Genomic DNA, 12,997 nt, shown 5'->3' on the forward strand with positions numbered 1-12,997 from the left:
ATTTGCACTTTCTCCCCGTGACTGAGTAGGTTTCATCCCCACAACCCAAAGATGTGCAGAGTAGGTGGATTGGTCACACTAAATTGAGAACAGGCAATTCTAGTTTCCATCCTTAATTGGAAAAAAAAATAATTGGGTACTCTTAAAAAAAAATTTTTTTAATTAAAACTTTTGAATTTGCTACCGCTTATCGTTCTGGAATGCCCCACAAGAGGCAGCAGCCGCTCCAAGTCTACTTTATCTTTCCATTTCTTTTCTCATTCTGAGGGGACATTGGTGACTTGCAGCAGCTGAAGAGAAAGGAAGTGAATCCAGTCTATGTTCCACACATTTTGAGTTCAGTAACATAGACATATTTCTGTCTGGCAGTCTGCATGGAGATTTTCAGGCCTCTCCAAGACGGGGAGCAAGGATCTGTCGGTCAGCCTGAATCAGCACCTTTAGAGAATTAGGAGGATGAATATTACAGCAGAGTGAGAATGGAGGGAGAGTGTTGGATGGAAACTAGAATTGCCTGTTCTCAATTTCCATTTGTAAATTCCTTTTACAGGATATTAGATGAAGATTTGCAGAAAAAAACCTAACGCCACTTCAGGATTTGGAAGAGTCACTTGGTTTATCGGGACCTGAATATCATCAGGAGAACCATCACTGCAAAAGATACTTCTGGGGTTAAGGATTGCCAGTCAGGCAAAGGAACACAATGGAAGTAAACACAGGAACGAAGAATCACATTGGGCTGGGTCCAGGAGAATTGAGTTACAACTTCAGCGACGTAACCATGGAGTGTGATTTTTGATTGTCTGAAAAGTAAAAGGGCTACATTCTATTTGTAGTTTAAGGGATACGTTCCCTATAAAAATAGTGTTTAGGCATTGTTGCTTCTAGTTTGTTCCAGTAAAGTCATAAAACCTGAAGTTTTTGTCTTATGACTCATTAATTTGTTCACTGGGTTTAGAATTTATCTTTTAAAATTCCTGATCTTTTCAGAGATCTTACACAGTTGGTTTTGAGTCACAAGTTTCAACTTCCCATTTAAGCCTCAGGCAACTTGCTGTCTCTCTCTTGCTCATGTCAATGACAGCCCAGTAACAGAGCTGAAGGCTGGAGATGCTGTGACCCCTTGTCGGAGCTGGAATCAGTAGAAAGAAGAACCATCGTTTCTGATTGAGCTTTGTGTTAGCTGTCCAACCAGGCTGACCATTTATAAATAGCTAACCAGGTATTATGTTGTGATGAGGGTTTAGAAACAGACCCTGGATAGACGAGTTCACTGAAGCTGTGGGCTTGTCAGCTGTACAATGAAACCAGGCATCAAACAGCCACAGGCACCTGTAATATTGGACACTGGGTTTAATCCTGTTCTGTATTAAACAGACCTATTTGAATCTGGGTGATTGTGATATAGTTAATCTGACCCTTTGTTCATTCAATTTCAAAAGTGAATAACATTGATTCAAGTACAGTGACTACCTTGTCAATCTGTCAATAAAGTGGTGTCAGTTCATGCAGATCCGTATCTGAACTCAATTCCATTACTTATTTTTGTTACTGACTAGACTGTCTCTCTCTTCTCTCCTCCCTCTCTCCTGCCTCTCTCAGTCTCTGGTGTTCCTCTCTCTCTCTGGTGCCTCTCACTCCCTCTGCTTCCTCTCTCTCCCTCTGTCTCTCTCAGCTGCCTCTCACTCTCTCTCTTCAGTGCTTAGGAAAGCAGGTGGGATAGTTTCCTTTGGTAGCCGAGGGCTGAGATTATGAGAACAGGGAGATTGTGCTGGAACTGCATCAAACACCAGTTAGACCACAGCCATATTACAGGAAGGATGTGATCATCCGAGAGAGACTGCAGAGGAGATTTATTTATTTAAATTTAGTGTGCCCAATTAATTTTTTCCAATTAAGGGGCAATTTATTGTGGCCAATCGACCTACCCTGCACAACTTTGTGTTGTGGGGGCGAAACCCACGCAAACACGGGGAGAATGTGCAATCTCCCCGAGTCGGGATCGAACCTGGGACCTCATGCTGCCCGTTGCAGAGAAGATTTATGATGATGTTACCAGGGATGGAGAATTTTAACTGTAAGGAAAGTTTAGATCTCCCCAGTGTGAATTCGCCGGTATACAGTGAGTTGCTGAATCTAGTCCCACAGTGAGAGTACCTGAACAGTCTCATCAGTGTGAACAAGCTGATGGGGCATCAGTTCCCTGGACGTTTTATAGAATTTCCCACAGTTTAAACATTTGAAAGGTCTGTCTTTAATAATAATCATCTCTATTGTCACAAGTAAGCTCACATTAACATTGCAATGAAGTGAAAAGCCCCGAGTCGCCACATTCTGCCGTCTGTTCGGGTACACGGAGGGAGAATTCAGAATGTCCAAATTACCCAACAGCACGTTAGATAAACTCGGTCAGTTCTCACTGGAACAACAGAGTTTGAGAGGCGAGCTGATAGAGGTTTACAAGATTATGAGTGGTGTAGATAGTCAGATGCTCTTTCCTAGGATAGGAGAGTCAAGTACAAGGGGGACATAGGTTTAAAGTGCGTGGGGAAAAGTTCAGAACAGATGTGCGAAGTAGGTTTTTTATACAGGGTGGAAATATATGGAACGTGCTGGCTGGGGAGGTGGTGGGAGCAGGTACGGTAGTGGCATTTAAGGGTCAACTAGATAAATATATGAATAGGGTGGGAATGGAAGGATATGGACTCCATAAGTGCAGACGGTTTTAGTTTAGGCAGGTACCATTATCGACGCAGGCTTGGAGGGCCGAAGGGCCTGTTTCTGTGCTGTATTGTTCTGGTTTTTTTTAAAATTTAGAGTTCCCAATTCATCTTTTCCAATTAAGGGGCAATTTAGCACGTTCAATCCACCTACCCTGCACATTTTTTTGGGTTGTGGGGGTGACACCCACGCAAACACGGGGAGAATGTGCAAACTCCACACGGACAGGGACCCAGAGCTGGGATTGAACCTGGGACCTCGGTGCCGTGAGACTGCAGTGCTACCACTGCGCCACCGTGCTGCTCTTGCATATTGTTCTATGTTCACCTCTTTCGGGACTCGTGGGAGTAAACTGGAGCACCCGGAGGAAACCCACGCAGACATGGGGAGAACGTGCAGACTCCGCACAGACAGCAACCCAAGCCGCGAATCTAACCTGGGACCCTGGCGCTATGAAGCAACAGTGTTAACCATTGTGCTACTGTATCACCCCAATATGATCCCACCAGTATTTCAGCAAGGTGGATGAATCCCTTCCCACAATCAGATGAATGGCCTCTCCCCAGTGTGAATTCGCTGGTGGAAGTGAGTTTAGATGATCGCCTGAACCCAGCCCCGCAGTGAGAGCACCTGAACGGTCTCTCATCAGTGTGAATATATTGGTGGGACATCAGCTCCCAGGAGCCTTCATAACATTTCACATAGGCTCGGCATTTAAAAGGTCTCTCATCAGTGTGAACATGTTGATGGTACATCTGTTTTCCAGAGCTTTTAAAGAACTTCCCACAGTGCAGACATTTAAAAGGCATTTTGTCAGTGTGAACTCGCTGGTGTCTCGGCAGGGTGGATAAATGAGTGAATCCCTTCCCACACTCAGTGCAGGCAAATGGTCTCTCCCCGGTGTGAACTCGCTGCTGTTTCAGTCGCTTGGATGAATCAGTCAATTCTTTTCCACACACACAGCAGGTGAACAACTTCTCTCCAGTGTGAACCCGCTGTTGTGTCAGCAAGTTTGATGACCAAGTAGATCCCTTCCCACACATGGAGCAGATGAATGGTCTCTCCCCAGTGTGAGTGTGTCGATGAGTTTCCAGCTCAGACGGGAAACCAAATGCCGCCTCACAATCCCCACATTTCCACGGTTTCGCGACAGTGTGAATGCGCTTGTGTCTTGACAGGCCAGACGATTGGCTGAAACCTCGTCCACACACACAACACATGTATGGTTTCTCTCCACTGTGAACGGTGTTTTTTCCTTCCATGTGAATCGATGGAATTCCCTGCCCAGTGAAGCAGTTGAGGCTCCTTCATTAAATGTTTTCAAGATAAAGATAGATAGTTTTTTGAAGAATAAAGGAATAAAGGGTTATGGTGTTCTGGCGGGAAAGTGGAGCTGAGTCGACAATACATCAGCCATGATCTCATTGAATGGCGGAGCAGGCTCAAAGGTCCAGGTGGCCTACTCCTGCTTCCAGTTCTTATGTTCTTATATTATGTTCAAAACCTGCTGATATTCAGTAACGATAACTTAAGCGACTCCGTCAGATCCTGATGTGATGTTTCCCAAATGCAAACCTTCCCCTTCCAATATCCTGTGAAATCAGTTTAGACAGAAAAAAAGGAGTGAAAGAAAATGCAGAAAAACACAAAGGTGGATTGTGAAATTGAGCTGAAATCTGGTCATTTGTGAGGCCGGCACTAGGAAAAGGTGACCTTGAAAACTGCCAGATTTTCACAAAAGAACAACCGATTCACTGATGTCGTTCAGGGAAGGGAATCTTCCACAGGTCTGGGCCAGAAAAGTTTCAGGCCTCTGTGGGGGGAGGAGAGTGAGAAAAGATTGAGAGCAGAGGAGAAGGAGAGAGAATTTATATTTCCAAAATCTAACCAGAACATTGTCAGAATCTCCCAAACCCTCAACCTCCACCTCCTTGAAGGACCAGGATATCGGGTCTGTGAACACCATCACATCCAGGTTCCCCTCCAAGGCACACACAGTTCTGACAGTAAGTAATGGGTGAGCAGAAACTTTCTCCACTTCAGTATTGGGAAGACATTGCGTTCAGCCCCTGTAACAAACTCCATTTATTAGCCACTGACTCCATCCCTCACCCTGGTCATTGTTTTGAGATTGAGATTGAGATTGTCCAAATGGTTGGTGTGATATTTGACCCTGTGGCTTGCTCCCAACCACATATTTACATCATCTTGAAGACTGGATTCCACCTCAGTAACATTGCCTGACTCCAGCCAAGGCTCAGAGCATCTGTTGCTAAAACTCTGATCTATTCCTTCGTTATCTCTGAGAGATCTATGCTCCTCGAATTGATACTTCCTGAGTATTCCTGATTTTATTTACTCTGTCTTAGGTGGCATCACCTGAAGGTGCCAAGACCACAAGACTTTGTAAGGTGCACCTTGTACACCACCTTCAGTGGTATCTGCCCCAGCCTCGCACACAGAGTTGAGGCATTCAGCCTCCGCAGCACACCCTCTCCTCCAGCGCCACACCCATCTTTTCCTCCCACTTCGATTTACACCTAAATCGCTCCTGTAAATCACCGAGACGTACCCCTGTCCAGTCCCCCCCCCCCTCACCCCCCCCCCCCCCCCCCCACCCCCACCCCCCCACCCCCACCCTCTGGTCCGCTGACAGCACCGCCGCCAACAGCGAGGAGACAGGCACTATTGGGAAGGTCGGGAAAACCTTCCTTGCAAAGTCCAGCACCCGCATATACCTAAAACATTCTCCCCACGCCAACCCAAACATCTCAATCAGCCCCTCAAAGCTCGTAAACTGCCCTCCCAGAAACAGGGATTCTTTTCCAATTAAGGGGCAATTTAGCGTGGCCAATCCACCCAACCAGCACATCTTTGGTTGTGAATATAATTCTAACTTAGGATGACCACTCGTGTGCCCTACTGAACTTAACTTTACCCCTTGTCATTGTCAGCAGTTCATTCTTGGTGCAATATGTAGATAGTCCAACGAGGGAAGGGGCAGTACTGGATCTGGTATTGGGGAATGAGCCTGGACAGGTGGTTGAGGTTTCAGTAGGGGAACATTTTGGGAGTAGTGAACATAATTCCATATGTTTTAGGGTACTTTCGCCACAGATTTTTGGGCACATAAGGCAGGACGTCCCTTGAGGTAGTAGGATCCAGAGAGCAGGATTTACATCCTTTTCTTTCCTTCCCTGCTTCCACCCTGCCTCATCATTAAGACACTGGGACTCAAAGGGTGACCCAGTTTGATGGACAGGTTGTCTCAATTCGAAACAATGGGGGACAAGCTCCACCCAGCTATGAAAATAATGCCCCCAACGTGATGGCGGCCGCACATGCTCAGTGCTGCACATTGCCCCCAATAAAGATGGTGATCATTAACTGGGACGATTTAAGGGATCTTTGGCCCCGCTCAGTACAAATGCGATTGATGAGTTTTTGAGGGAGTTTGTAGATCACAAAATCTGTATAGAAATCTTCCCGTCCACACGCCGGTTCCATCATACGCTCCGATCTGTGATTTTCCGCTTACAAATTACGGATCCGAGCAATAAATCATCCACCCCTCGCCATTTCCAGCATTGCGCATGCTTCATTCACTGCCCCTCATTCGCTCAGATTGGTTGGAGGACCAGCCGCTCCCATTCAGTTCTCCAGTCCTGCCCCCTATTATTAGTGGTCCTGAGCCACCGTCAATCATTCCCCTGGGCATTGTGATCTGGAGCATGCGCAGTGCGGTTGATGAGGCGAGACACTAGCGCGCAGGTGCAATGCTATTGTTCGTCTGGAGGAGAGTTCTTTGTCCCGCGGAAGCAAAGTTAGCATCAGGCGGTGGGAGGGAGGATCCGCAAACCCTACACAATCATTGTCAGCTCCCTGGTTTGCAGCTGCGGGGCTTCTCCCTCCTAGGAACAGGCCCAGGTTAACGGTCACCATCCTGCTTCAGCGACTGGAGGATGGTTCACATCATAAGATGGGGGAGAGGGGACAATAAATAAGAGCTCACACTTTGCACTCAAATCAATGAGGACTCTGATCTCTGGAAAGGAAGGAAACTCTGGGAGGTGGGCAGGGAGGATTCGCAAACACCCGCTGGAGGCCCCAACCCGCCAAGAAGAATCCACAGATCCTGATTTTGCAGCTCCCGGGGCTTGTTTGCTTCAGCTGCGGCCGTCCTGGTGAAACAACAGAGTGGGCGGGGCATCAGGATACCAGTGACCAGGAGAGAAAATTACCGATTTATTCTCACTGCACAGAGGGACTTGAGAACTGAACCCAGCCAGAGTGGAGGGAGCGGGTAAACTGTAAGGAATGGAATTTTGAAGATGGTTAGAAAGGTTTGGCAGACTGACAAACTCTCATGGTGAAAATTAAAGGTAAGCCTGCATGGGTCTGTGTGAAGAGGTGGGCGGTGTTGGGTGGGCTGCTGACAGAAATGTGAGGCCAGGGAGGGGGTGGTTGGCTGCCAGAACGGTTGGAACAGAGTTCTACATAGGTCCAGTTGACGAGTCAGACACCCAAGCAGCAAATCTCAGTGGATTCAAATATGGCCCATAAAATGTGGGCTGGTTTGTCACCCTGGGGTTTGGATTCCAGCATAGGGAGGAGGGAGAATGGATGTGATGAGGATTTACTGTTTCGCAGAAACAATTGCAGAAAATCTGTTCCGTACAAATGAGAATTGTCTCCCCTTAATTTTTATTCAGTATTGACAATGATGATGTTCATAAACTCTTTTTATGGGAAATTTGAAATCTACAGGTGTGAAATCGTCCAACCTGGAGAGACACAAGGACATCCACACCATAGACAAACCATGGAAATGTGGGGCCTGTGGGAAGGCATTCATATCTCCATCCCAACTGGAAACTCATCTGCGTAGTCACTCAGGGGAGAGACCTTCCACCTGCTCCATGTGTGGGAAACAATTTAATCGATTGTTTAACCTTCGCACACACCAGCGAATTCACACTGGAGAGCGGCCATTCATCTGCTCTGTGTGTATGAAGGGATTCAGCAGTTCATCACAAACGTGGTCACACTGGGGAAAGACCGCCCATCTGCTTCAAGTGTGGGAAGAGTTTTACTAATTCATCTGACCTTCTAACACACCAGCGAGTTCACACCGGGGAGAGGCCTTTCAACTGCTCCATGTGTGGGAAGAGATTCACGCAGTCACAAAACCTAATGAGACACAGGCGAGTTCACAAATAACTTTAGGAAGTAGATTCAGCTGAACGGATGATCTCAGTGTCAGTGACAAAGAAATCAATGAGCTCCTTGCACTTGTTTGAAGTCAGGAGAGAGATTTAAGAAGATGATCATGAAGAACAGAATCTGGGTTGTCCTTGCTTCCAGGAACAATCCAGAAATAGTGACCAGTTTAGGCAGAGGAAAGCAGGGCCAGGTGGAGCTGGATGTGTTGCTGCTGCCTCTGGTAATCAACAGTTCAACCAGTTGATAAGACTGCGCCAAGTGAAAAGGGAATTGGTGGACTTCCGGTCGTGGTCGCACATTCGTCAGCTCCCGCCGAGATCGGACATTTGGCGGCACTTGGGCGGCGATCCCCGGTGGGACAGTAAACGCTGGTGAGGTTCCCCCCCAGCGCTGTATGGAGTGGACCAGTAGTGGGGCAGTAAAGAAGGCTGGATCGGTGAAACGAGGGGCACGGGTGCGAAACGACAAAATGGCGGCCGGCGCGGACCAGGAGGCGTGGGGCCCAGTGGTCGCGGGAGCAGCAGGAATTCCTGAGAAGCTGCTTCACAGAGCTCAAGACGGAGATGCTGGCCCCTATGAAGGCTTCCATGGAAAGGATGGTGGAGACTCAAAAGATGCAAGAGAAGGCGATCAAAGAGGTGGAAAAAAAGATCTCTGAAAATGAGGATGAGATCTTGGGCCTGGCGGTCAGGGTGGAGGCGCACGAGGCCCTGCACAAATGATGGCAGGAGAAACTGGAAGACCTTGAAAATAGGTAGAGGAGGCAGAACCTGCGAATCCTGGGCCTCCCCGAAGGTGCGGAGGGATCGGATGCGAGCGCATTTGTGACCACGATGCTGGGGTCGCTGAAGGGCGTGGGGGCCTTCCCGCAGCCCCTGGAACTGGATGGGGTGCGCAGAGTCCTAGGGCGAACGAACCGCCGAGGGCTATGGTGATAAGATTCCACCGCTTCACAGACAAGGAACGTGTCCTGCGGTGGGCAAAGAAGGAGCGAAGCAATAAATGGGAGAACTATGAGATTCAAATTTACCAGGACAGGGGAGCATATCTGGTTAAGTGGCGTGCGGTATTCAACCGGGCCAAGACAACCCTCCACAACAAAGGGGTGAAGTTCGGGCTGCTACATCCGGCGAGGCTGTGGGTCACGTACCAAGGCCGGCACCACTACTTCGATATGCCAGACGAGGCATGGACATTCATTAAGAATGAGAAGTTGGACTTGAACTAATGGGCAGCTGCACATTGTTGGAACGCCCGGGTGAAGAGGTGTAACCGGGTGCTGTCCTAATGTAAGATTGGAAGCAGAGTGTAAGTTGCATGGGGGCTGGGGAGGCGGCTGGAGGAGCTATGTTATGTTGGTTTGCCCCGTTCTCTCTTTGTTTTTGCCCTCGGGGTCCTTTGCCAGTCCTCTGCTTTCGCGGAGCCATGCCGCAGGAGGGGGAGATGGGCCCGTCAGTTAGGGCAGCTCACCAGGTGGGGGGGGGGTCGTTCGTTGTTCGGGGTAAAGCCCGGAGTTTGTTCGTTGTTTTTTCTTGTTGCACGGGAAGAATGGGGTGGCTCTCTCCCTCTTACCCTGTGGGGAGGGGTGGTTGGGGGCCTGAAGAAGGAGACAACAGGAGGATTGGAGGGAGAGGCGGGAGCGGCCGGGTCAGCATAAGTCAGCTGACTTACGGAAGCGCAATGGGGAGAGAGTTAGTGTTAAGCGGGGGCTTGACATGGGGGATTGAGATTGGGGGGTGGGGGGGGCGGTGGCGGGATGCTGCTTTGCTGGCTGAAGGGGAGCCAACTTTCGGGAACAGACGGAGAGTCGGGACGGAGAGCCTCCGGTGGGAGGGCTTGAGTGAGCGCGGGGTGCGGGCACGTGGCTGGGCGAAAAAGGAGATGGCTAGTCGGCGGGGAGGGGGGGGCCTAAACGGGGATGTAACAGGCCAGTTTTCACACTTAAAGGGATTAAAGGCAGACGTAGCCATGCTACAGGAGACGCATTTAAAACTCGCTGACCAAACTAGACTGAGGATGGGATGGGTGGGCCAGGTGTTCCACTCAGGGCTGGATGCGAAGACCAGGGGGGTCGCAATCCTGTTAAGCAAACGGGTGGCATTTGAGGCGGGAAGTATTGTGGCGGACAATAGGGGCAGGTACATTATGGTGAGTGGTAAGCTACAGGGGGCCCGAGTGGTGCTAGTGAACGTTTATGCCCTAAATTGGGATGACGCGGAATTCATGAAGCGCAAGCTGAGTAAAATACCGGACTTAGAGTCAAACAATTTGATAATTGGGGGTGACTTCAACACAGTCCTGGACCCGGCACTGGACAGGTCCAAGTCCAGGTCGGGGAGGAGGCCAGCAGCGGCCAAGGCCCTGAGGGGTTTCATGGACCAGATGGGGGAGTGGACCCGTGGAGATTGGCTCGGCCAAGGGCGAAGGAGTTCTCTTTCTTCTCCCACGTGCATAAAGTGTACTCTCGGATTGATTTTTTCGTGTTGAGCAGGGCGCTAATCCCAGGGGTGGAGGGGTTAGAGTACTCGGCCATTGCGGTCTCAGACCATGCTCCACACTGGGCGGACTTGAGACTGGGGGTGGAGAGAGGGCAGCGCCCTCTCTGGAGATTGGACGTGGGACTGTTGGCGGATGAGGAGGTCTGTGGTCAGATTAGGAGGAGCATCCAAAACTATGTGACAGCAAACGATATGACCAAAACTATGTGACAGCAAAGGTATGCGGAGACCCCCGAGGAAGGGTTGCTAAAGGAGCGCCGGAGTTTGCAGGCGGAGTTTGACCTGCTGACCACAGGGAAAGCAGAGGCACAGCTGAGGAAGGTGAAAGGGGCAGTATATGAGTATGGGGAGAAAGCGAGTAGGCTGCTGGCACACCAACTTCGAAGGAGGGAGGCGGCCAGGGAAATTGGGGGAGTTAGGGATAAGGGGGGTAACATAGTCCTGAGCCCGGAAGAGATCAATGAAGTCTTCAAGGAGTTTGACAGCAAGCTGTATGAGTCAGAGCCCCTGGAAGGGAGGGAAGGGAGGAAGCAATTTATGGACCGATTGAGGTTCCCAAGGGTGGACGAGGAGCTGGTGGAGGAATTGGGGGCTCCGATTGAGTTGGAGGAGATAGTTAAGAGCTTGGAGAATATGCAGTCGGGCAAGGCCCCGGGACCGGACAGTTACCCTGTAGAATTCTATAAGAAATTCTCGGAGCTGCTGAGCACACTCCTGCTAAGAACCTTTAACGAGGCCAAGGAGAGGGGAACCCTCCCCCCGTCGATGTCGGGGGTTTGATCTCGCTCATCCTTAAGCGGGACAAGGATCCGTTGCAGTGTGGGTCCTACAGGCCGATATCGCTCCTAGATGTAGATGCCAAAATGCTGGCTAAGATCTTAGCCACCAGAACAGAGGTCTGTGTCCTGGGGGTGATTGACAAGGATCAGACAGGGTTCGTCAAGGGCAGGCAATTGAACATGAACGTGCGGAGGCTCCTAAACATTATTATGATGCCCTCAGAAGGAGGAGACGCAGAAGTAGTGGCTGCAATGGATGCAGAGAAAGCCTTTGATCGGGTGGAGTGGGAGTACCTGTGGGAAGCGTTAAGTAGATTTGGATTTGGTGAGGAATACATAGGGTGGGTCAAACTACTGTATCAGGCCCCCGTAGCAAGTGTGTCCACGAACCGACTGAGGTCAGAGTATTTTTCAGCTGCACCGATGGACGAGGCAGGGGTGCCCCCTGTCCCTGCTACTATTTGTCCTGGCAATTGAGCCATTGGCCATGGCATTGATGACTTCAAGAAACTGGAGGGGGCTGGTTCGGGGGAGGGGGGGGGGGGGCTGGGGGAGCAAGCCAACCTGTTCCTGTATATTTTGGACCCGCTAGAGAGGATGGGGGAGGTCATGCAGATCCTCAGGAGAAAAGTGAGCTATTTGTGATCCATGTGAGGGGCCAGGAGGAGAGACTGGGGGAGCTCTCACTCAAGAGGGTGCAGAGGAGCTTTCGGTACCTGGGTTTACAGGTGGCTAGGAATTGGGATGCCCTACACAAGCTCAATCTATCTCAGCTGGTAGAGCAGATGGAGGGAGACTTCAAAAGGTGAGACATGCTCCCACTTTCCCTGGCGGGTAGGGTGCAGTCCGTGAAAATGACGGCCCTTCCCAGGTTTCTGTTTGTCTTCCAGTGCCTTCCCATCTTCATCCCCAAATCTTTCTTCAAGCGGGTGAACGAGATTATCACGGGATTTGTGTGGGCAAACAAGACCCCGCGAGTTAAAAGACTGTTCTTTGAGCGCAGCCGGGGGCGGGGCGGGGGGGGGGGGGGGGGGGGGCGGGGGGGGGGGGGGGGGGGGCGGGGGGGGGGGGCAGGCGCTGCCGAGCTTCTGCAGTTATTATTGGGCGGCTAATATAGTGGTGATTAGGAAATGGGTAATGGGGGAGGGGGCGGCATGGAAGCGGCTAGAAGCGGCGTCATGCGAGGACGCCAGCTTAGGGGCACTGATAACAGCACCGCTGCCGTTCTTGCCGGCAAGGTACACCACAAGCCCGGTGGTGATGGCGGTACTGAGGATCTGGAGTCAGTGGAGAAGGCACAGGAAGGAGGAAGGGGCCTCAGTCTGGACCCCGATACGGCATAATCATAGATTTGTTCTGAGCAAAGTTGGCATAGGATGGGTATCAAAACGATGGGGAACCTGTTTATAGATGGGACTTTTCCTAGCCTGAAGGCGCTAGAGGAGAAATTTAGTCTACCCACGTGAATGCCTTTAAATACCTCCAAGCCTGCGCTTTTCTGAAGAAACAGGTGGTGGCATTCCCTCTACTACTCCACCACAGGATACAGGACAGGGTGGTCTCTGGCATCTGGGTAGGAGAGGGGAAGGTTTCGGACATATACCAAGAACTGCAGGAGGCAGAGGAAGTCTCGGCGGAGGAGCTGAAGGGCAAGTGGGAGGAGGAGCTGGGAGAGGAGCTGGATGAGGGCCTGTGGGCTGATGCCCTAGGCAGGGTTAATTCCTCCTTATCATGTGCCAGGCTCAGCTTAATTCAGTTTAACGTCGTCCAACGGGC

This window comes from Scyliorhinus torazame, chromosome 5, assembly GCF_047496885.1.
Source record: "Scyliorhinus torazame isolate Kashiwa2021f chromosome 5, sScyTor2.1, whole genome shotgun sequence".
NCBI classification, from domain to species: Eukaryota; Metazoa; Chordata; class Chondrichthyes; order Carcharhiniformes; family Scyliorhinidae; genus Scyliorhinus; species Scyliorhinus torazame.